Source organism: Heptranchias perlo, chromosome 6 (genome assembly GCF_035084215.1).
Source record: "Heptranchias perlo isolate sHepPer1 chromosome 6, sHepPer1.hap1, whole genome shotgun sequence".
NCBI lineage: Eukaryota > Metazoa > Chordata > Chondrichthyes > Hexanchiformes > Hexanchidae > Heptranchias > Heptranchias perlo.
The window spans coordinates 12,643,875-12,668,098 of NC_090330.1; the positions used below are offsets into that span (position 1 = coordinate 12,643,875).

A 24,224-nucleotide genomic window follows, 5' to 3' on the forward strand; every position below is an offset into this window, starting at 1 on the left:
TGAGAGTGAGTTAGGTTTACAAGAGCCACGTGGCCACAACCCCTGTAAATCCACCAATAATTATTTATTTTTTTTAGTAATTGCTAGCTATGCAGACCCTTCCCTTTCTTTCACGTAACAAACCTTCATTCTAAATGGCAGTTCTGTAAATACTTTTTATCTCCATTTCCCACTGTGCAAAACTGCACAATTCTTGACATGGTATTTTCACTGTCTGGGGGAGGGAAGCTACTCCTTACTAATTTCAGGCTATGAGCAAAACTGAGACTAGCAGTAGTGACAAAAGAAAAGTTCATTAACACATTTGCTCACTAGTATAAAAATCACATTTGGCTTTTCATTACAATTAAATCCAGAGCAAAATTAATGAATGAGTGAATGAGCAAGAGATACCAAGTCTCAAGAGATGATTGAGCATTAATCCCATTTGCCTCACCACCAATGACCTCAAGAATACAGAAAGAGAAAATAAATGGAAGTAAATTATTTGAGGGTAGGTCAAGCAAAAAAAGTCTCCATTTTGGAGTCCTACTATAAACTCCCAACCACAACACACATACTGAAGCAGCATTTGTTGACTTCTTCATTAAAATATGTCAACTTCAGAACTTCTATCCTGCAATATATGTAATCAGTACATTTATTGACATCAAATGTCATCTGCCAGAAGCAGGCCCATTCCCCCATCCCATTTAGATCGGACTGTAGTCTTTTTTTTCCTCATCCAGGGCTCGAACACTAACTCAAACTTACTGACAATTCCCACAACATCTTCATCCAGATCATTAATATAAACAATGAACAGCAATGGTCCCAACACCAATCCCTGTGGGACTCCTCTAGTAATCGGTCTCCACGCAGAATCACTACCGTTATAACCCTCTGCTTACAAAAATGCAGCCAATTCCCAATCTACCTCGAGATCTGCCTTCCAATCCCATAGGTCTCTATCTTCTAAATTAGTCTATTGCGTAGCACCTTGTCAAAAGCTTTTTGAAAATCCAAATATACTAAATTGCCCAGGTTACCTTCATCTAGCAACTGAGTGACCTCCTGAAAAAATTTAACCAGGTTGGTGAGACATGTCCGTTTCCAGAAATCATGCCCCTAATAACTCCTTGAGAAGTTATGTCAAACTTGTATAGAACCTTGGTTAGAGCACACTTGGGAGTTCTAAGCACAGTTCTGGTCTCCATATTACAAAAAGGATATAGAAGCACTGGAGAAGGTGCAAAAAAGATTCACAAGGATGATACCAGATCTGAGAGGATAAAGTTATCAGAAAAGGCTGAATAGACTGGGGCTCTTTTCTCTAGAAAAGAGAAGGCTGAGGGGTGACCTGATAGAGGTCTTTTAAGATTATGAAAGGGTTTGATAGGGTAGGAGTAGAGAAAAAGTTCCCACTTCTGAGGGAGTCCAAAACTAGAGGTCATAAATATAAAGACAGTCACTAATAAATCCACTTGCCCTATGCTCTGAGTATGCATCATACATCATTGATCAATTTCTTGATGTTTACTGCGCAGTCTCAAACAAACATAATGGATCAAAGTTTTTCAAATGCATAGCCTATCAAATATTAGTTCTGTTATTTTTAATGTAATTTATATAAGCACGGGGTAGAGCCGACACCAAGCATTTATAAACCAAGCAGTGCTCTAAACTGAAGTGTGTTGAATGGAAGAGACCTCTGTTATACTGCACGAGTCCCTTAAGACTCATGATCAATGCCGTAAGGATATAGTAAAGGATGAGAGTACTGGGGTGTGCAGCTAGGACAATCCCATATGAAATAAAAAGCACTATAATGTCCTTGTACAAGACCTCATCTAGAATACTATGTCCAGTATTGGTCCCTCACATGGTGGGAGATATAGAGGCCCTCGAAAAAGTTGAAAGATGGGCAACTAGAATGAAACCTAATTTAAAAGCCCTTAGTTATCACAAATGACTTGAGAGAGCTGGGTCTTTTTACTCTAGAAAAGCATAGACTGCGGTGAGATTTGACGGAGGCATTTAAAATAAAGAAGGGATTAGACAATTTGAATTAGATAGGTCGGGGAAAATTAGGGGACACACATATAAGATATGCAAGCACAGAACCAGGCTAGATGGCAGGTGTTTTTGAATGTGGCATGACCATATGGGACAGGTTCGATGAACCAGCTAGTCTTTCCCAGCCCATCATTTTCATATGCTCATATAGCCAGCTGTATTTTTTAAGCTACATTAAGCAACTGTTTGTCAGAATGCCACAAAACCCTACTCACACAGGATATGCAGGGAAGAGGACTTGAAATGCTGCACAATTTCAGGCCCATCATGCAATATCAATAACATTTTTGTACCTCTGGGATTTAACACCTTTTGTGCTGTGCTGTTATTTCTTTAGTTCTGATTTTAAAGAAAAAAAAAAGAGTGCCTGCACATTGTTACCAAGAACATGTTTTTGGATGAATTAAGATAGGCTGAATGGCATTTCTCATCCACATTTATCTTGTGATGTTAAGATACCTTTATCAAACCAGCAATTATACAAGACACTAAACTGATGCTATACAAACACATGCAATGGTTAAATAACTAGTACGGTACCTTTTGCTGTTTTGTATTGAAATATTAATGTGCAGATCTTCTTTTCAATAAATGCATTGGAATTCCATTAAAAGCACAACGTGATATGTCTGTTGGGGGAAATAAGAGATTTTTACAGAGAGAAAAGAACAGGAAACAAAATACTGCCAATAATGTGCAACTCTCACTTTTATCTTTTACTTCAGTGCCTTGTAACCAAAGTGCATATCGGGGTGAAACCCTCGTCTGAACTTCTTAGATCATAATTCACGTAACATTACAAAATACTAAATAATTTCCTATTAATTTCCACACAACTGCAGTTTTTAACTAAACCAGCAGCCTTAAACATACGGCCCAACTGACTAACCCTATGCTTAGCTTTAGGGGTAACTACAGAAGGTAATTTTTCATACCAGTGAATTTTCTATGGCCTTGTTAAATGTTAGTCAAAGGAAATGGTAGATATTTGATGTGTTTATAGTAACAGATTGAGAGACATTACAGCACCATCACTGGGGCAAATAAGAACAGGCATTACCTTTAGCATTACAGCATTTTCCATTGATTTCAATGGACTGGGAGCAAGACAGCATTACTTACTCAATGGATTCTTTTTTTTTTTACAAACATCTATCTATTCTATACTTCTATTGTATTTCCAAGAAGTTAATTTTTCAGTGTCATTAGTTCACAAACTAAGTTGCGTCTTGCAGTTAATGCACCCAAGATTTATTTTATTCTGCATTCCATGCATTCTAACAATAATGTATAACATAATAAAAAAGTCATTTTCTTCCAACTATTTATACATTGCGATGTGTTTGATTGGCAGGGAAGGCGAGAATACACAGCAGCAGAAAACAGAAATCAGGACACATGATGTGAAACATCATGGAAAAAGTTGAAGACATTATTTTAATTCACACTCTATTGAATATGTAAGTATTGGGCGTCTCCTGGTCAAAAGGAGATGGAATTGCCTCACTCTACCTTTGCTTTATTGCTCCCAAACATTTCCAGCACCGTAAGCCTGTTTATTACAGTGCTATTATAAAAAAATATTTTTCTGCCCTAGCTCTGGCATAATGTTTACGCTGCACTGGAACCCACTTATAGTTCACTAAGCAATAATCTCCTACTCTTTGTGGCAAACAATGGCATATTCCTCAGAAATCAATAGAAACTGGTAGATGTTATTCAGAATTTGTTTATAACTGTCTACCCCATCAGACTCTTTCTTGTCTCCTAAACACAATTTTTCAATGAAATATATACAGTTGTTCTTCATTCTCTCATTCACAGTACAGAACTCGTTATTTGAGAACTATCACAAGGGCTGTGCCCCTTAAAGACATGTAGATAGCTATGTTGTCAAAACATAATGATACCCAAATGACTGTTCCTCTTGCCATGCAATACAAGAGTCTACAGATTGCTTTCCTTTCTGGGTATTCTTAGCGCTTTCATTTCAAAAGGAGCCTTTTGCTTTAGTTATGTTAATGCTGTTAGCTGCAATCTTATGTTTTGGAGGAGCAGCATGAGGTGAGACCAACAACAATGAGGCAATCACCAGGATTTGAAGAACAAGTGAAATCTAGTCAGGCTTCACTGTGGCATGATGTGGAGATGCCGGTGATGGACTGGGGTTGACAATTGTAAACAATTTTACAACACCAAGTTATAGTCCAACAATTTTATTTTAAAATCCACAAGCTTTCGGAGGCTTCCTCCTTCCTCGGGTGAATGTGGAAATGAAATCCTCGAACCTATCGCATTTATAAATCACAGAACAATGCCTGGTGATTACAGATAGTCTTTTCAACTGCCCGTTGCCAAGGCAACCAAAGTGTTCAGACAGATAGGTGTTACCTACAGGGCCACCGAATATACAAATGGCCAGAACTAAAAAAACAGATGATGTTGAGATGCCAATTAAAAAAACAGAGCGAGAGAGGCAGAAACATAGAAACATCCGGAAGGAAAAGACAGCAATCGACCCGTTATATTAAAAACAGATAACATTTGTTCGCTGGTGGGGTAACGTGTAGCATGACATGAACCCAAGATCCCGGTTGAGGCCGTCCTCATGGGTGCGGAACTTGGCTATCAATTTCTGCTCGACGATTTTGCGTTGTCGAGTGTCTCGAAGGCCGCCTTGGAGTACGCTTACCCGAAGGTCGGTGGCTGAATGTCCTGGACTGCTGAAGTGTTCCCCGACTGGGAGGGAACCCTCCTGTCTGGCGATTGTTGCGCAGTGTCCGTTCATCCGTTGTCGCAGCGTTTGCATGGTCTCGCCAATGTACCATGCTCTGGGGCATCCTTTCCTGCAACGTATGGGGTAGACAACGTTGGCCGAGTCACAGGAGTATGAACCATGCACCTGGTGGGTGGTGTCCTCTTGTGTGATGGTGGTATCTGTGTCGATGATCTGGCATGTCTTGCAGAGGTTACCGTGGCAGGGTTGTGTGGTGTCGTGGACGCTGTTCTCTTGAAAGCTGGGTAATTTGCTGCGAACGATGGTCTGTTTGAGGTTGGGTGGCTGTTTAAAGGCGAGTAGTGGAGGTTTGGGGATGGACATAGCGAGGTGTTCGTCGTCATTGATGACATGTTGAAGGCTGCTACCATGGACTACTCCTCAGAATCAGTTTCTTTCTTGGACACACGAATCTCCATCAAAGACGGGCACCTCAGCACCTCACTCTACCGCAAGCCCACGGACAACCTCACGATGCTCCACTTTTCCAGCTTCCACCCTAACCACGTCAAAGAGGCCATCCCCTATGGACAGGCCCTGCGAATACACAGGGTCTGCTCAGACGAGGAGGAATGCGATGGACACCTACAGACGCTGAAAGACGCCCTAGTAAGAATGGGATATGACGCTCGACTCATCGATCGACAGTTCCGACGGGCCACAGCGAAAAATCGCATAGACCGTCTCAGAAGACTAACACGGGACGCAACCAACAGAGTACCCTTCGTCGTCCAGTACTTCCCCGGAGCGGAGAAACTACGCCATGTTCTCCGCAGCCTTCAACATGTCATCAATGACGACGAACACCTCGCTATGGCCATCCCCACACCTCCACTACTCGCCTTTAAACAGCCACCCAACCTCAAACAGACCATCGTTCGCAGCAAATTACCCAGCTTTCAGGAGAACAGCGTCCACGACACCACACAACCCTGCCACGGCAACCTCTGCAAGATATGCCAGATCATCGACACAGATACCACCATCACACGAGAGGACACCACCCACAAGGTGCATGGTTCATACTCCTGTGACTCGGCCAACGTTGTCTACCTCATACGTTGCAGGAAAGGATGCCCCAGAGCATGGTACATTGGCGAGACCATGCAAACGCTGCGACAACGGATGAACGGACACCGCGCAACAATCGCCAGACAGGAGGGTTCCCTCCCAGTCAGGGAACACTTCAGCAGTCAAGGACATTCAGCCACCGACCTTCGGGTAAGCGTACTCCAAGGCGGCCTTCGAGACACTCGACAACGCAAAATCGTCGAGCAGAAATTGACAGCCAAGTTCCGCACCCATGAGGACGGCCTCAACTGGGATCTTGGGTTCATGTCATGCTACACGTTACCCCACCAGCGAACAAATGTTGTCTGTTTTTAATATAACGGGTCAGTTGCTGTCTTTTCCTTCCGGATGTTTCTATGTTTCTGCCTCTCTCGCTCTGTTTTTTTTTTAATTGGCATCTCCACATCATCTGTTTTTTTTAGTTCTGGCCATTTGTATATTCGGTGGCCCTGTAGGTAACACCTAGCTGTCTGAACACTTTGGTTGCCTTGACAACGGGCAGTTGAAAAGACTATCTGTAATCACCAGGCATTGTTCTGTGATTTATAAATGCGATAGGTTCGAGGATTTCATTTCCACATTCACCCGAGGAAGGAGGAAGCCTCCGAAAGCTTGTGGATTTTAAAATAAAATTGTTGGACTATAACTTGGTGTTGTAAAATTGTTTACAATTTACTGTGGCAGACAGCCATTCGAAGGGTGCTTTTACGTTTAAGATCAGTAAGGTTGGGTAAGGAGTGATGCCAAAGCGACACATGCCACTCTCTTGCTGTGTTCCGGCCTGTATGTGCGCCCAAAGATCTGTTCAGGAGGAACATCGTATCGTGAATGGCAAGCAGCAGGCACACTGGGAATTTGATGCTGAGCCTGAGCTGGTCATCAGCGTGAAGCACTAAACCAGCTTAGGCCACAGGAGGTGGTAATTGTTCGAACAGGTCACATATTTATACCGACAAGTGCTGTTGACAGCACGAGACCCCCGCATCTGAAGTGACAGCACTCTTGTAAAGTAAAAGCATCATAAATGCTCCAAGACACTTCTCTTTGAAGTTCAGTGTAGCAGGTTCAAACATCTCGAGACTGGCTGAAGAAATTAGAAGCCATCCTCCAGGAACATTTTGAATGCCAAAGATAGGGCCAGTCCCTCAAATAACCGAATCGGATGGCAAATGTTTATTATCTGCAGTGTTACCATCCGAGGTGCAACTTGAACTTGCAAGTTACAATCATGTCAGTGCCAGCACTGGTCAAACTCAACTTCATAAGCCCCCGTTTTATCCATGCCAAGTCAGTACCAGCCAGCTGCACGTCGTACCATGATCTGTGCTTTGACAGAAAAATTTAAATCTGGAATTATGGAATCTGGTACTATTCTTCTCCCTGCCAACTTATTTTGGACAAATCTCCCATATCATTGGCGAATACGAAGCGAGAAAAGAAAAGCAGTCGTCATGTAATGAAGTATATATGGTCACCAATACCAATACTGGGACTGAACGCACATTCAAGTAATTGTTACATTCCCCTATCAGTTTTTGATCACCAACAAAGCAGTTGTTTCAATCTAGAGCTTAAGGTTTTTTGATGTGTCACCCAAAGATTTGCTTAGCCTGAGAAAATTCCTTGGTACAAATTATTCTCCGGCAATTCCTTCTCTGAAGTTGAGCTACTGAGCACCTCACCATTATGGTATTTTTATTCTCCCTCTTTCTGGCATCTCAAATGCAACTTCAACCCATTTCCTAGCTGAGTTATTTCAGTGACCAAGGTACTAATGTACAAAGATTGTACTTTTCAATCTCCATCCCAAAAGTTCTGAATAGCAGAAATCCAAGACTAAAAGTTTCCCATCAATTAATGTTTCTATCCAAGAGCTCGTGGGGAGTATCATTCAATTAATTTTCTCAGCTAAATAAATCTTGGAATATTCACATGGTCCATCTCTTACTCTTCCCTTCCTTGACTTCTCTATCTCCATTTCTGGGGATAGGCTGGCAATATCAGTCAACCAATATCTATTATATGCCCATCAACTCCCACAGCTACCTTGATTACACTTCCTCCCACCCTGTTTCCTTTAAGGACTCTATTCCATTCTCCCAGTTTCTCTGTCGCATCTGCTCCGATGATGCCACCATTCACACCTGTGCTTCAGATATGTCTTCCTTTTTCCTTAACCGAGGATTCCCCTCCACTGTAGTTGACGGGGCCCTCGACCGTGTCCATCCCATTTCCGGCACTTCTGTCCTCACCCCTTCCCTTCCCTCCCAGAACCACGATAGGGTCCCCCGTGTCCTCTCCTTCCACCCACCAGCCTCCACATTCAATTGATCTTCCTCCGCCATCATCAGCACGATACCACCACCAAACACATCTTCCACTCCCCTTTCAGCATTCCGGAAGGGACTGTTATCTCCACAACACCCTAGTCCACCCTTCCATCACAAGCGCAGGAGGCAACACCTGCCCTTTTACCTCCTCCCTTCCCACCGTCCAGGGCCCCAAACACTCCTTCCAGGTGAAGCAGCGATTTACTTGTACTTCTTTCAATTTAGTATACTGTGTTTGCTGCTCAAAGTGCAGACTCCTCTACACTGGGGAGACCAAATGCAGATTGGGTGATCGCTTTGCTGAACACCTCCGCTCAGTCCGCAAGCGTGACCCTGAGCTTCTGGTCACCTGCCATTTTAATTCTCCGTCCCACTCTGACTCTGCCCTCGGCCTCCTACATTGTTCCAATGAAGCTCAACGGAAGCTCGAGGAACAGCACCTCATCTTTCGATTACACACTCTACAACCTTCCAGACTCAACATTGATTTCAATAACTTCAGATCATAACCACAGCTCCCATTTTTTCAGACAGCAGGTGCTGGTTATGATGTTGCCATTTACAGCTCCTCTAGACCCATCTTTTGTCTCTTTACTTGTCCCATTATCACCCTCCTTGCCTTGCACCATCATCACTTTTGTCATTTAATCACTCCTGCCCTCCACCCTATCAGAGACCTTCCCTTTTGTTCTTTCCTCTCCTCTTCCCCACCCTCCCCCCTTGCCTGGCTCTGTACTTGCTTAAAAACTATTACAGCTTTAACTTCTTCCGGTTCTGATGAACAGTCATCAACCTGAAACATTAACTTTGTTTCTTTCTCCACAAGTGCCGCCTGACTTGAAGTATTTCCAGCATTTTCTGTTTTTAATTTCAGATTTCAAGCATCTGCAGTATTTTGCTTTTGATGAGGTGTTGAGGTCAATTGTAACCCCTCACTACTGCCCCCTAACTCAACCACTGCCCTGGCTAAGATAACCAAACTCAACATTAAGTAATTGAATTTGGGATGCTGTGATCAGAATGGCCTATTACTACAATGAACTGTGTCTTTACTCACTCCATCTTTCAGTAGCTCTTTGCATTAATTGCATTAAGAAATCCTCAAAGATTTCTGTTCTGAAGGTCCTGCTTTCAATGGGGAACCCAACGTCAGAACCATGGAGAAATCAAGTGCTTCATCCATTGGAGAGTATGCCCGTCCATCTCCTCTCTGGACCATCATTGGAAGAATAAAAGCATGTACAATTGTCCTTCAATTATGATATTACATAGAATTTACAGCACAGAAACAAGCCATTAAATCCATTTGGTCTATGCCGGTGTTTAAGCTGCACAAGAGTCTCCTCCCACTCTACTTCATCTAACTCTATCAGTGTATCCTTCTATTCCTTTCGCTTTCATGTACTTATCTAGCTTCCCCTTAAATGCATCTATGATCTGTGTGAACCATTTATATAGGATTCGCCACTCATCTGAATTCCTTTATGTACCTCAAGTGACCGATTCAGCTGTCAAATGTTTATTATCTGCGGCTGAGATATGGCACATGAGCTGATTCCTGTTCCGTATTTGCCAAGGAAATGCTTCAAATGTTCATTGCCTCCTCTGATCAACTGCATAGGGCTCTCAGATCAGGTCTCTTCAGTCTTAAAGAAACTGTGATATGGAGATGCCAGTGATGGACTGGGGTTGACAAATGTAAACAATCTTACAACACCAGGTTATAGTCCAACAATTTTATTTGAAAATCACAAGCTTTCGGAGGCTTCCACCTTAGTCAGGTGAATGTCAGGAAATCCTGACATTCACCTGACGAAGGAGGAAGCCTCCGAAAGCTTGTGATTTTCAAATAAAATTGTTGGACTATAACCTGGTGTTGCAAGATTGTTTACATTAAAGAAACTGGAGTTTCTAATTTACACCAATGACGGATTCAGAAACTCAATGCAAATTGGTATAAGAGGCAGTGGAATCAAAGAAAGGAGCACAAAAACTACATAAAGAGTTGGGCAAAATACCTAAGTAGGCAGAAAAATGGCAGATGAAATTTAATGCAGACAAGTGAAGGATATTACACACTGGAAGAAAAATTGGGTGACATATGAATGGCAGTGAAATAGGCAAGGATGAAGTTGAAATAGACCTAGTAGTCTTCTTAGACTTGATGTCCAACATGTCCAATCAATGCAAAGCAACAATCAACAAAGCTAACAGAATGTTGCACTACATACCCGGAACAGCAGAAATACAAGTCAGAAGAAGGCATGATCAAAACTGTATAATGCTCTGGTCAGATCGTATCCTAAATGCTGTGACCAGTTCCGGTCATCAAAACATAAGGGAAACATTCAAGTATTGGTGCAAGTGTAGAAAACAGGCATGAGGCTGATCCACAGTGTCAAAGATCGGAGTTGAAGTTTGAAAAAGCTTCAAGGCTTTTCAGTCTTGAAAGACAGATACCACCATCACACGAGAGGACACCACCCACCAGGTGCATGGTTCATACTCCTGTGACTCGGCCAACGTTGTCTACCTCATACGTTGCAGGAAAGGATGCCCCAGAGCATGGTACATTGGCGAGACCATGCAGACGCTGCGACAACGGATGAACGGACACCGCGCAACAATCGCCAAACAGGAGGGTTCCCTCCCAGTCGGGGAACACTTCAGCAGTCATGGACATTCAGCCACCGACCTTCGGGTAAGCGTACTCCAAGGCGGCCTTCGAGACACACGACAACGCAAAATCGTCGAGCAGAAATTGATAGCCAAGTTCCGCACCCATGAGGACGGCCTCAACCGGGATCTTGGGTTCATGTCACGCTACACGTTACCCCACCAGCGAACAAATGTTATCTGTTTTTAATATAACGGGTCAGTTGCTGTCTTTTCTATGTTTCTACCTCTCTATCTCTTTTTTTTTGTTTGTTGTTTTTTTTGGTGATTTGTATATTCTGAGACCTGGCAGGTAACACCTGTCTGTCTACACACTGATTGCCTTGGCAACGGGCAGTTGAAAAAACTGTCTGTAATCAACAAGCATTGTTCTGTGAATTATAAATGCGATTTCATTTCGAGGATTTCATTTTCACATCGTTCACCTGACGAAGGAGGAAGCCTCCGAAAGCTTGTGAATTTAAAATAAAATTGCTGGACTATAACTTGGTGTTGTAAAATTGTTTACAATTGTCAACCCCAGTCCATCACCGGCATCTCCACATCTTGAAAGGAGGTGTCAAAGAAGTGATCTTATAGAAGTATACAAGATAGTTAACAGTATGGAAAAAGTAAATGTGGGAAATTACTTCAAAGTAAATTGGATGTACAGGACATGGGAACATGGGTTCAAGTAAATTTCGGACTAATATCAGGAAGTTCTTCATACAAAAGGGGATCAATACATGAAATCTACATCCCAACTGAGTAGTAGAGGTGAAAAACCTACAATCATTTTAGAATCCATTGGATGCGGCAATGGGAGAACTTTAAGGTATTTTTGGATGGATGAACTAAGATTTCAGTTCCATTCGCAACCCCTCAGATAATGAAGCAGTCCATGCTCACATGCAGCAAAACCTGGACAACATCTAGGCTTGAGCTGATAAATGGCAAGTAACATAAGTGCCACACAAGTGCCAGGCAATGACCATCTCCAACAAGAGAGTGTCTAACCACCTCCACTTGACATTCAACGGCATTACCATGGCCGAATTGCCCACCATCAACATCTTGGAGGTCACCAGTGACCAGAAACTTAACTGGACCAGCCATATAAATACTGTGGCTACAAGAGCAGGTCAGAGCCTGGGTATTCAGCGGCAAGTGACTCACCTCCTGACTCCCCAAAGCCTTTCCACCTACAAGGCACAAGTTAGGAGTGTGAGGGAATACTCCCCACTTGCCTGGATGAGTACAGCTCCAACAATCAAGAAGCTCGACACTATCCAGGACAAAGCAGCCCGCTTGATTGGCACCCCATCCACCACCTTAAACATTCACTCCCTCCACCACCAGCACACTGTGGCTGCAGTGTGTACCATCTACAAGATGCACTGCAGCAACTTGCTTCTTTGACAGCACCTCCCAAACCCGCAACCTCTACCACCTAGAAGGACAAGGGCAGCAGGCGCATGGGACCACCACCACCACCACCTGCATGTTCCCCTCCAAAATCACACACCATCCTGATTTGGAAACAGGTCGTCGTTCCTTCACCGTTGTTGGGTCAAAATCCTGGAACTCCCTACCTAACACTGTGGGAGTATCTTCACCACACGGACTGCAGCGGTTCAAGGCGGCGGCTCACTACCACCTTAAGGGCAATTAGGGATGGGCAATAAATGCTGGCCTTGCCAGCGACGCCCACATCCCATGAATGAATAAAAAAAATGAATTGAATAGCCTCCCTCATCTTTAATTATCTTGTGATCTGTAAGAAAGATCAAGCACTTTTTACAAACCACATCACTGCAGCTTTGGTTTGCAACATACTACAAAAAGAAACTGTGGCTTTTATATTCATTTTTGTGGAAGTATATTGACCAAGTTTAATAAGCAGCACACCCACAAGTTTATTTCTGGCATCTATTTCAAATGATATTATTCTGTTCCCTCAAACTTCAACTTGGAACAAATCATATGGACTATAGTTACTACCCTGAATGACTGCTGCATACGTAGAATTAATACAGTCGGTAAGTGAAAAGTACTGTAATAGATTCTATAGGATCGTAAAATGGTATTCAAGTGCAAATATGGCCCATAACTATCTCAAATGGTGAAATCCAGAGCTGATGCTGTAATCCATAGTCCTGATATTCCTTGCCCCTTGTTTTACAGAACTGTCCATTTTATACAATCAAACAGTTCTGTGAATTACCAAGCAGAAAAACAATTGACGGACTACAACCCCCATTGGCACTCAGTTTTTGTCCCCCTATCAGTTCTATTGTTTTTCTATTAGTGAGGGAATTTTAACATAGCTGCCTTTATTTTAAACTATTTCCTTCACCAGTGAAAAGTACTGGAGGCGATAAATGGGGAAAAGACAGCTTTGTGGAAGAATGAGCAGCTTCTTTCTTGGGAATATGGACTTCACACGCCTCCGAACTAGCCCAGAGTGGATGTTATTACTTTGGAGGCTAAAATAGAAATCTAGATATTCAACTATGTGTACGGTATCATTTTAACCTTAAAACCAAATCCCAGATCAACTCAATATTTATTGCCTTGGCTTTGAGGTGCATGTAGGAATGACATCTGCACATTGTATCCTTCTCTGATTTAATATTATATGAATCAGGAATTAACGCATGTGTATGCTATAATAATTCTAATAAGGTTGCAGATTAAAAGATTTTAAATGATATTAGGTATAGATGACCCTTGAGATTTCTTAGCTCTATTTAAGCTACATAGACAACCTCCCTCAGAAGCAAGTTTTGCCTCTTTAGTGTTGGTAACGTGAGGGGGCGTTTTGAAAATAATAAGTAAACTCATTTTTTTTAAAAAAAAGCTTGTGTTGGACGTCTCCCTGCCAAAATAATTAATAAAACATTACAAATATTACAATATCTACTAATCAACTGCTCAGAGCACCATAGAAATTTCAGCACATTAAGTGGCCATCTGGTCCAGTATAGCTTTACATCACAACTATCTACTCTAATCATTTATTTATCATTATCTACTCTAATACATTCCAGTTACACTGTGAAAATGTTTCTTCTAACCTTATTATGCTTTTAGTATTTATTTTAAATTCACCAAGTGTAAATACTCTTTTATCCTCTCGAACCTTTCTCACTGATCTTACTGAAACATCACCATACCCATCGCTCTCCATAGCACTAATTGTAGATTCTACACTGTGAGAAAGGTAAACTTCAACTAGCTTTTAAATGTCATGATTCCAAGGAGAACCTGCAAACAAATGCGAGGAAAAAGAAATCAACATTCTGCAACTGCTTTCCCATCATTTAGAAGCATCTATTCAAGGCACTGCATCTCCCGTTATAAAACTGTTGAAAAATAAATTTAACAACTTCACAGCACAGTTGAGCATAGCTAAAATTACTCCTGCTTTAATAAAGAATAAAAATGCCAAACAGTGTTTTAAATATAGGATGCCTTTCAATGAATTATCAAACTCATTAAGGAGCTACCAGGTAACAATTTTCTTTGAACTTTGAACTTCTATTAGATCCCTCTTTAAACTTTTCTGTTCCAATGAACGCAGTTCTCATATCTATATCCTCATGTCCTTGGCAAATCTATGTCGGACTTTTTCCATGATTTCAATATCCTTTCTACAATGGATTGCCCAAAACCGCACATAGTATTTAAACCGTGGCCTAACCAAAGCCTTTTACAGATTCACCATCAACTCTGGATTCAATGCACAAAAACCCAAAATCCCATTTACCTTTTTTTTTAAAAAAAATAGCTTTTCCATTTGCAATCAAGGTTATAAAAACCTGTTTATTTACATCACTAAGTCTCTCTGGTCTTCCAATCCATTGAGAATGTTATCATTTAAGTTATAATTCCATTCTTTCCACATTTTACTAGTCCCCCAATATGTCTTATGTTCTCTAACATGCATTGTTACAATATCTTCTTGTGCATGGGCAGCACTGTAGAAATGCAAGTTATTTGTAAACTTATTCAAATCATGTATAACTGTGCTACAATGTGAACAATATGTGGAGCGAAGTTATGTTGTATCTGCCATGACAAATTAAATTTTGCTTAACCAACACTAATACAGCTGTAGTGGTTGTGCAAACTTGTTGAAAAATTCCTCAACAATTGAAAATGGAGTCTTCAGTATTTAGTTTTTAAAACAACAATTTTACACTATCATCCGTAAATGCCAGTTCAAATCTCCAAAAGTTTAAACTTTAGTACAAAGATGTAAAGTTATGAAAAATTTGCCAGAAATATGTGCATGCAATCATAAAAAGTTAACAAAATTTAAATCAACTTCTAAAAAAATGCAAACATTTGAATTGGTGATGTTGGAAATAATTGATCTTTCCCAATTTCTGTAGGTCTGTGCAATGCAGACAATATTTATGTTTGATGTATAGGTACAAAATAATTAAATAAACAAAGAGCCAACTGATGTTACCTGTTTACAGCTAGTCATTTTTGGAGTCCTGCTCTGTACCCTTATACTACTATGGGAGGTGTCAGCCTTGGCTCAGTGATAGCACTCTCGCCTGAGTGAGACGGTCATGTGTTCAAGCCCCACTCCAGAGACTTCAGCACCTAATCCAGGCTGACACTTCAGTGCAGTACTGAGGGAATTCTGTTGGAGATGCTATCTTTTGGATAAGACGTTAAACCCAGGGCCCCGTCTGCCCCCTCAGGTGAACATGAAAGATTCCATGGCACAGAAAAGCAAGGAAGTTCTCCCAATATATATCGCTTAACCAACATCACTAAAAAACGGATCTTATTATTGTTTGTGGGACTTTGCTGTGTGAAATTTGGCTGGCACGTTTCTCTACATTACAACAGTGACTCCACTTCAAAAGAACTTCATAGGCTGTAAAGTGCGTTGGGACGTCCTTAGGTTGTGAAAGGTGCTATGTAAATGCAAGTCCTTTCCTTTCACGGTTTTAATTTTTTTTGGGGGGCGGGGGGGGGGGGGTGCGGAAGGGAGGGAAGGAATACATTTTGTGCTCGACCAGGCTTTCTTAGCTGCATAAAGCATGCCCAGATCAGGTAGCTCATAACCAAATGCAGAGAAAAGCACTCTCCACTCTACAACAATGTGCTTCAACATCCATCTCAGAAGACCAATTCCTGATGCATTGAGAAATTTTCCACTCATCGCAAAATATATGTTTGTGGCATCGCCAATTGTGCCAAATCGAAGTAGTTTTGTGCTCTGTCGCACGTCAACTTGGAACCAAGATCAGACTGTTCAAACTAATTTCACGTAGGAAACCTCCAGCAAACAAGCAGAAGCAGTTTACGCCCCATTACTCTATATTGGAATTAAATGCAAATCCCAGAGTGAATGGACAGCATGATAACTCACTGCACCATCAAGGGGTATGATCCAGGTCTTCAAAATGCTGAAAGAAATTGATATGCGGAAACAAGCAGGTTATTTAACTTAAACTACTACTGCAGCAGAAAAAGAGACGAGAAGGCAGTCATTGCCAACTCAGCAGGTATCTTGAATTGACATCAAAATTAATTTTATTAACTCCTTCAAAAAGGAGTCAGATACATAACTGTTAAGAATGAGCGTGAGATGACGAAATACATTTTGCTCTAGTCCTGTTGGAACTGTGGAAATGCAATTAGTCAGGATTGAATAATGTAGATGGCAACGTTAGACAGATACCCTGGCCAATCTGTAGCTTAACACAATGGAGAAGCAATCTCAGCCACAGTAGTGATTGCTGGTTCAATTCTCCATTCTCCAGTATTTCCAATCTCTGCCATGTCACTGAGGAGATGGAATGTCCTCAGAGAAGGATCATAAAATTGCAAATAGTCATGTAACTAACTTATTCTTGCACAAGTCCTAGCGGTTGGAATATAAACAATACTGGGAAGTCAGCTGGCTCTACCTCAAAATCGATATGCCATTTTCAATCAGCTGTCTTTATTTCAGAAGAAATTTCACAGTGTTTAATTTTCTTGGGAATTTAATATGTTCATTCAACACCTTCATGAGATTATAGAAATTGGACAAGAGTACACGACAGTGCAAGCTGCATACTTGTTGCTGGAAGAAGCTGGCTCCTTTTCTGCTTTATGTTCTTAAAAAGGTCAATATAATACCGTTGTCTGGTTAATATGTCACGACGTTTCAGATACCTCCAAAGATATGGATTCTGTAAATGCACCATTTTTGGTGTAGGGTGAAAAAATTATTTTTTTATGATGGAGAGATTTTGCAGTAAAGTCAGCAATTGTTTCATTTAGAGCAGAGCAAAAATCACGATTGGAGCCAGTGAAGTAAGCGGCCTATAATTTCTTTTATGAAAGTTAAGAGTCACTAACCTAGAAGTCCCTTACCTTTCTCACTGATCTTACTGAAACATCACCATACCCATCGCTCTCCATAGCACTAATTGTAGATTCTACACTGTGAGAAAGGTAAACTTCAACTAGCTTTTAAATGTCATGATTCCAAGGAGAACCTGCAAACAAATGCGAGGAAAAAGAAATCAACATTCTGCAACTGCTTTCCCATCATTTAGAAGCATCTATTCAAGGCACTGCATCTCCCGTTATAAAACTGTTGAAAAATAAATTTAACAACTTCACAGCACAGTTGAGCATAGCTAAAATTACTCCTGCTTTAATAAAGAATAAAAATGCCAAACAGTGTTTTAAATATAGGATGCCTTTCAATGAATTATCAAACTCATTAAGGAGCTACCAGGTAACAATTTTCTTTTGGTTTCTTCTTTCTTTTAAAGCATGTATGTTTAACCACATCAGGAATAATGGGATTTAACATTATTTTGGGTGTATTGCTGCTAACAGGGTACGTGCCAATAAATAGCAATCCTGCAGTGCAGAACTTATAATACTACCAGGTCTGTTTTGGAAGCAATCTCTTTTTTTTGTAATGCAGCAGGTATTTTTCATTCAATCACCCTCATCATTAATATGGGATAACAGAGACTGGAGTGCAGTTCAAGTTAGGATCACGTCAATGATTGCAATGAGATGCAAGTACATTGATTTCCCACCCCCCCCAAACCGGCAGGGCTTATCTGAGGTTGGGGCTAAGGCCAGTTTATCACTCGAGTACAGAAACTTTTCCTGATCTTCACTATAAATTTTAGTTTGCTTCACTGTATCACTCTCTTTTATAACCAACTCTCAACGAACAACACATTCAAGGAACTCCAGTGAGAATGAAAACTACATTCATAATCCATGTATTGCACTTAATTATTGAGGCCAAGTATGAGGAGACTATTGTCCTAACTGTATTATCTGCGACATGGGATTACTTAATGACAACTCTGGAGAGTGTTCCCATTCCCCAGAACTAACTTCCTTAGAGAGCACCAAATTCACAGAAAGTTCAAGGTATAAATAATATACACCGGACGACTGTTAGTGCTTTCAGAAAGTTTTGCCTGAGGCAGATGACTTTGCAGACAACAGTGGCTTTTTGACCAAATCGCCTGGTTTGAGATGGAGTAATATTACGTTTTATTTTACTGTGCACTACAGGAAAATAACAAACCCTGTATACAAGACAGTAAGGCACTCTAGGACTCAGATGGCATTGGTAAACCTTTGAATTTTGTTCTATTTATGTTATCAACGTTAAGATGTGTTTCTGGCATGTAACACACACCTATGTATTCATTAAGCCGTAAATTAAATACATTTATTAACCTCTAGATATCACAGAATACCTTAGTTATTATGCAATTGCACCCTTTTAGTAAATCCAGCAAAGTACAGGAATGTTGTGTTAAACCCCTAGGTTGCCATCATTTCTGGCACACTCCACAGCAACAGATTTAAATAGAAACTTTCCAGTATTTAATCATCATCTTGTATAGATTGTATAAAACAAAAACACAAGTCCATTTCAAGGGTGAAACACATCTCAGGATTGATACGAGATTTACTGCACAACCTGATGTATAAGTTGCATCATTAATCTTTAGCTGCGCTTTAAAATATGAGTGCCAGCTTATATAGTAGACAACTTAGCACCTTTTTAACATTATTTTACATATTTATTGATATCATTTTCCTCAATGTCACACATTTTCCTCACATGGTATTAGGAAGAGGTTATATTAGTGTATCTGTACATCTCCCTCAAATTCGTTTCAAACACACTGCAAAGTATCTATTATTCTTTAATAAATATTTAACACGGTGCTCCCTGTTAATCTGGTGGCAAGCACTGCTCACATGGTGCTATTGATCTTTGGGTTAAAATGCCACCAACTGTGCCATTTTGACACTGCTCAATCTTTGCAACTATATTGATATAAACACATCAAAAAGGAAACAATTATAAACACTAACATACTGAAAATATCTGGAATTTCTTTGTGTCACTCATTCCAATAAATAATTTTGTGAAGGTCTTGATTTCTAAACATCCAGATATTCCAGTTTCAAGCAGTCACTCTGATTTGTCTGAGTTACCAACTACAATCCTAAGAAATGAGCTTTAATATAGTAAACATATATGATATATAATATTCAAAATAAAAGATACTGAAGAATTAATTAAAGGCATTAATCAACCCTCAGGGCTCAGAAAATAGTCATATGCCACTCAAGCTTTGACTTGCAGTTTCTGAATTATGCCCTCGTACTCTACTTTGCAGTATTATGTATTTATTCTATAGTAAAGCCCTTGGCATAAGTTCAGTTTTTTTGTCAATTCATATAATCCTGCTCTAGGTTGAATTTTAATCAATCACTTTAAAAGTTACAGTGAACTACCGTCTACTCCTGATAATTCTGGGTTTTTTTTTGCACTAAAAAATTTGAATGATCCAGTTGAATTACCAATGTAAATACAGAATTGTGGGAATTTCAGTATTAAAGAAATTGCATTTTGAGATCATTTGAGTTAAGCAACTTTGAACTTGAAACAAACTTGCATTTATTTGGCACCTTTCACAAGCTCAGGATCTTTCAAAGTGCTTCACAGCCAATGAAGTACTTTTGAAGTGTAGTCACAGTTGTAATGTAGAATAATGGTGTTGAAATAGCTACGGATGAAGCTGACAGAGACCAAGGAGCCTTAGTAGACTTGACTTGACTCTAAACATGTCCAATGCAGAGCAGTAATCAACAAATACAACAGCATATTAAACTACATAGCCAGAACAGGAAGTTGTGATGAAAACGTATAATGTTCTAGTCAGACTGCACCGTAAATATTGCATCTAGTTCTGGTTGCCGAAACACAAGGGAGATACTCAAGTGTTGAAGCCAATGCAGAAAAGAGCTATGAGGCTGGTCCCTCAGTTCAAAGATCTGAGTTATGAGGAAAGACTGGAGGTATCCAAGAAGCAATCTTGGAGGCATACGATAGTTAAGGGAATGGAAAAAGGTTTATTACCTTAATTTAAATTGCAAGGGTAGGACAAGGGGACACAAGCTCCAACTAGTAAAAGATAAATTTAGGACGAATATCAGGAAATTGTTCTCACACAGCGATGGATGAAAAGAACGGACTGCCAAACAATTAGATACTGCAATGCACAGACTTTAAGATCTTTCTGGGTGGATGGATGGATAAATGAATTAGAATGAGCCGAGTGGCCTTGCTCGTCCATAATTATCTTGCTGTAATGCTGCATTTTTCTCATCACCTGGAGTGACACCATTGCTTCTCCTTCATACAATGCACTTCCTGAAGGACAACAGTCAAAACCTGTTTTCTAGTCTATGGCTGCACGAGAAAACTTTCTGTAGAATTTTGGGTGATGGGCAAAAAAGTGTACACTTTTAAATTAGACAAATTTCAGCACAAATTTTAGAACACTAGACACAATTTTACACACAGCTACAAAACAAAGGCTGGCTATAACGATATTTTAATTCACCAACTTGCACTGCATCAAATAATGACACTGCCCCACAATGGTAACAAAATATGTTACCATTGTGGGGCATTGCGGGGAACACTTCAGCAGTCAAGGACATTCAGCCACCGACCTTCGGGTAAGCGTACTCCAAGGCGGCCTTCGAGACACACGACAACGCAAAATCGTCGAGCAGAAATTGATAGCCAAGTTCCGCACCCATGAGGACGGCCTCAACCGGGATCTTGGGTTCATGTCACGCTACACGTTACCCCACCAGCGAACAAATGTTATCTGTTTTTAATATAACGGGTCAGTTGCTGTCTTTTCTATGTTTCTACCTCTCTATCTGTTTTTCTTTGTTTGTTGTTTTTTTTGGTGATTTGTATATTCTGAGACCTGGCAGGTAACACCTGTCTGTCTGCACACTGATTGCCTTGGCATCAGGCAGTTGAAAAAACTGTCTGTTATCACCAAGCATTGTTCTGTGAATTATAAATGCGACTTCATTTTGAGGATTTCATTTCCACATCGTTCACCTGAGGAAGGAGGTAGCCTCCGAAAGCTTGTGAATTTAAAATAAAATTGCTGGACTATAACTTGGTGTTGTAAAATTGTTTACAATTGTCAACCCCAGTCCATCACCGGCATCTCCACATCAAAATATGTTACAAGGAAGATTTCTCTACAGCACAGCAATAAATGTTTTACAGGATTTTTATCTGTCACCACAGAATATTAAAACTTGCTACTTGTTAAATAAGACGATGTGAAAGTCAAAGCATTATTCTCAGTCACAATGGCACAAAGTTGTGCTACAGCACAAATCTCCTTCCCTTCTCTTTTCCCCCAAACAATGTTTTGTGCCAAAACTTGCAGGCTGACTACTAAATTTGACATTGAATTTACCCTCAGATTGCCTGGCAATAGTTTTGTGCTACCTCATCGAATCTCAATCATGCGGAACAAGCTGCGCAAGTGACTATTTTAAAGATGCATTACAGTTTTAGCTAAGCGCCAACATTTAAGGGACTCCCATTTAAAGCACGAGAATTCCTAATATTAGCCTTAATACTTGGTTACCTCAACTTGTCACACTGGTTCATACCAGTGAGTGCACTGCACTTTTTTCTGGGGAGGTGGTGGTGAAGGAGTGAGATTAAGGAGGGAGCAAGTGGATAGAGCTGTTGCCCCATACTGTCAAAATGTTTCTCTTATCAGCTAACCAAAGAGCATCATTGATGGTGAACATAACCCCTGCCCCACATCATCACAGCACCACCCAGCAGTACAACATTGTGGTGGCTGCTGGTCTGAATATAGATGAATAATTGGAGAGGGCAAAGAGAAAGAAAATCACAGACCAGTAACAGCAATTTTGAAATATGCAACCAGAATAAATATTACTTGTTTACACAGATCTTATATTTAAAAATAAAAATACACATTTGAAACATTATTATATAAACTGGGCTCAGACAAATGAAACTGCCTTTCTCTTTCCTCACCAGCCCATCAGCTTTTAATTATTAATCAGAGACAGTTGCACTGGGGAAACATCAAGCATGAAATGATCCAGAAATGAGACACAAATCAGAAACCCATTTAATCATAGGAAGCGGTCACCCTCCCTCCCTCAGATACATATGGGATACAATTTCAAAAGAGCAAATTTCCTAAAACAGATCTGAATGCATCCAGCCTATCAGTTAGTATTAAAATTTACCTCCATACTGTTGGAAAAAAATAAATGCAGCTACATGCAGATTCGGCAAAAATGTATCTCCAGTCAATAATAAAATAATTGTAGCTCCATGCAGTTGTTGACATTTGTTTCCATACAACTAATAAAATAATTGCTTCCATACAGACGACGAAGATAAATTTATCCCTACAGGGCTGATGAAATGTATTTAATTCAAATGCCACATATAATGTCCAATAAAATAAAAAAATTGCTTTATAAAGTCCGATTCAAGGAAGTTTTTTTTTTGCCAGGTACAAAATTTAAACACAACGGGCCGTAATTACAAAATTAAGGACGGCAAAGGAAAATGCAGGAGGAACTTTTCACGAAAACAAAAAGGTGGTAAGTTTGTGAACAGATTTCAGGCAGAGGGGTGTGTGTGGGTGGAACAAGAAGTCAGAACAGATTTCACGAAGGAACGAAGACAGGTTCTTGTCAACAAATGTGATTCAAGGTTAGGAGAAATGCACCAACTGAACACTGTGGACGGGTGGGCTGGACGGACGGACGGACCGACGGACGGATCGACGGCCGGCCTCCTCCTCCTGCCTCACGCCGTGTTATGGTGTGACTGAAGTCGGTGAAAATCCAGCTCCCAACAGCCGATGACAGTAAATGTTCTCGCCCCCCCCGCCGCAGACAACCGGGCGAACGGACCTCGGATCCCCGCCACTTTCTTTCCCCCGCCTCTCCATCGATTGTGAATCGACTCTCGGGATCGATCCCCCCCCCTCCTCCTCCTCCAGGACGCCTCGGGGGTGTCGTGAACCGAGCAGAGACCGGGCCTGTTCGAGGCGTCGCCTCGGCCAGCGACACCGACTCTTTCCTTCGCGCAATGCCGCCCTTTCAAACCGCCTAGTGCCGGGGGTGGGCGGGGCCTGATTGCCCGGAGCTGTTATTTGCATTGGCGCTGACGTTACTTACCGCCTGTCCCCGCCGGTGCCGCCCGCTGTCTCGCTCCTCATCCTCTCTCTCTCTCTCTCCCCGCTCCGCTCCCACCTCTTCACGGATCGCAGCAAGGGAAACAACAGACCGCGTTAAAGAGAGGCCCCGCCCTTCCCTTCAGTGCCTGCTCCGCCTGCAGTAGCGCCACCTGCCGGCGGGGAGGCCAATTTTGCTGCGTGTCGGCTCATTTCTGTTCACGCAAGAGTTTTAACATAGAATGATACTCATGATGTGGAGATGCCGGTGATGGACTGGGGTTGACAATTGTAAACAATTTTACAACACCAAGTTATAGTCCAGCAATTTTATTTTAAATTCACAAGCTTTCGGAGATTTTCTCCTTCCTCAGGCAAATGTTTCAAGATCTCCTTGAAGCCTACCTTCACAAGCTTTCGGAGATTTTCTCCTTCCTCAGGCAAATGTTTCAAGATCTCCTTGAAGCCTACGGAGCCTTCAAGGAGATCTTGAAACATTTGCCTGAGGAAGGAGAAAATCTCCGAAAGCTTGTGAATTTAAAATAAAATTGCTGGACTATAACTTGGTGTTGTAAAATTGTTTACAATAGAATGATACAGCACAGATGTAAGGTATCTTACAACACCAGGTTATAGTCCTGATGTGCAGATGCCGGTGATGGACTGGGGTTGACAAATGCAAACAATCTTACAACACCAAGTTATAGTCCAACAATTTTATTTGAAAATCACAAGCTTTTTGATTGTGATTTTCAAATAAGCTTGTGATTTTCA

The 24,224-nt window shown here is 41.0% G+C and overlaps 1 protein-coding gene across 2 annotated transcripts in view; it reads right to left on the minus strand.

Moving 5' to 3' along the window:
• The window catches only part of nipa2 (NIPA magnesium transporter 2), a 33,031-nt gene extending 9,486 nt beyond the window's left edge, over nucleotides 1–23,545 (minus strand). Inside the window, exons 1-2 of one of the 2 annotated variants that reach the window (XM_067985777.1) lie at nucleotides 23,455–23,545; nucleotides 2,596–2,684 (exon numbers count right to left, since the gene is read on the minus strand). The gene's annotated coding sequence lies outside the window, so the exon portion shown is untranslated. Of the gene's footprint in view, nucleotides 1–2,595; nucleotides 2,685–14,029; nucleotides 14,134–23,454 lie in introns of those variants that run through there. The other variant, XM_067985778.1, reaches the window with a different exon arrangement.
• Between the last annotated feature and the right edge of the window lie 679 nt (nucleotides 23,546–24,224).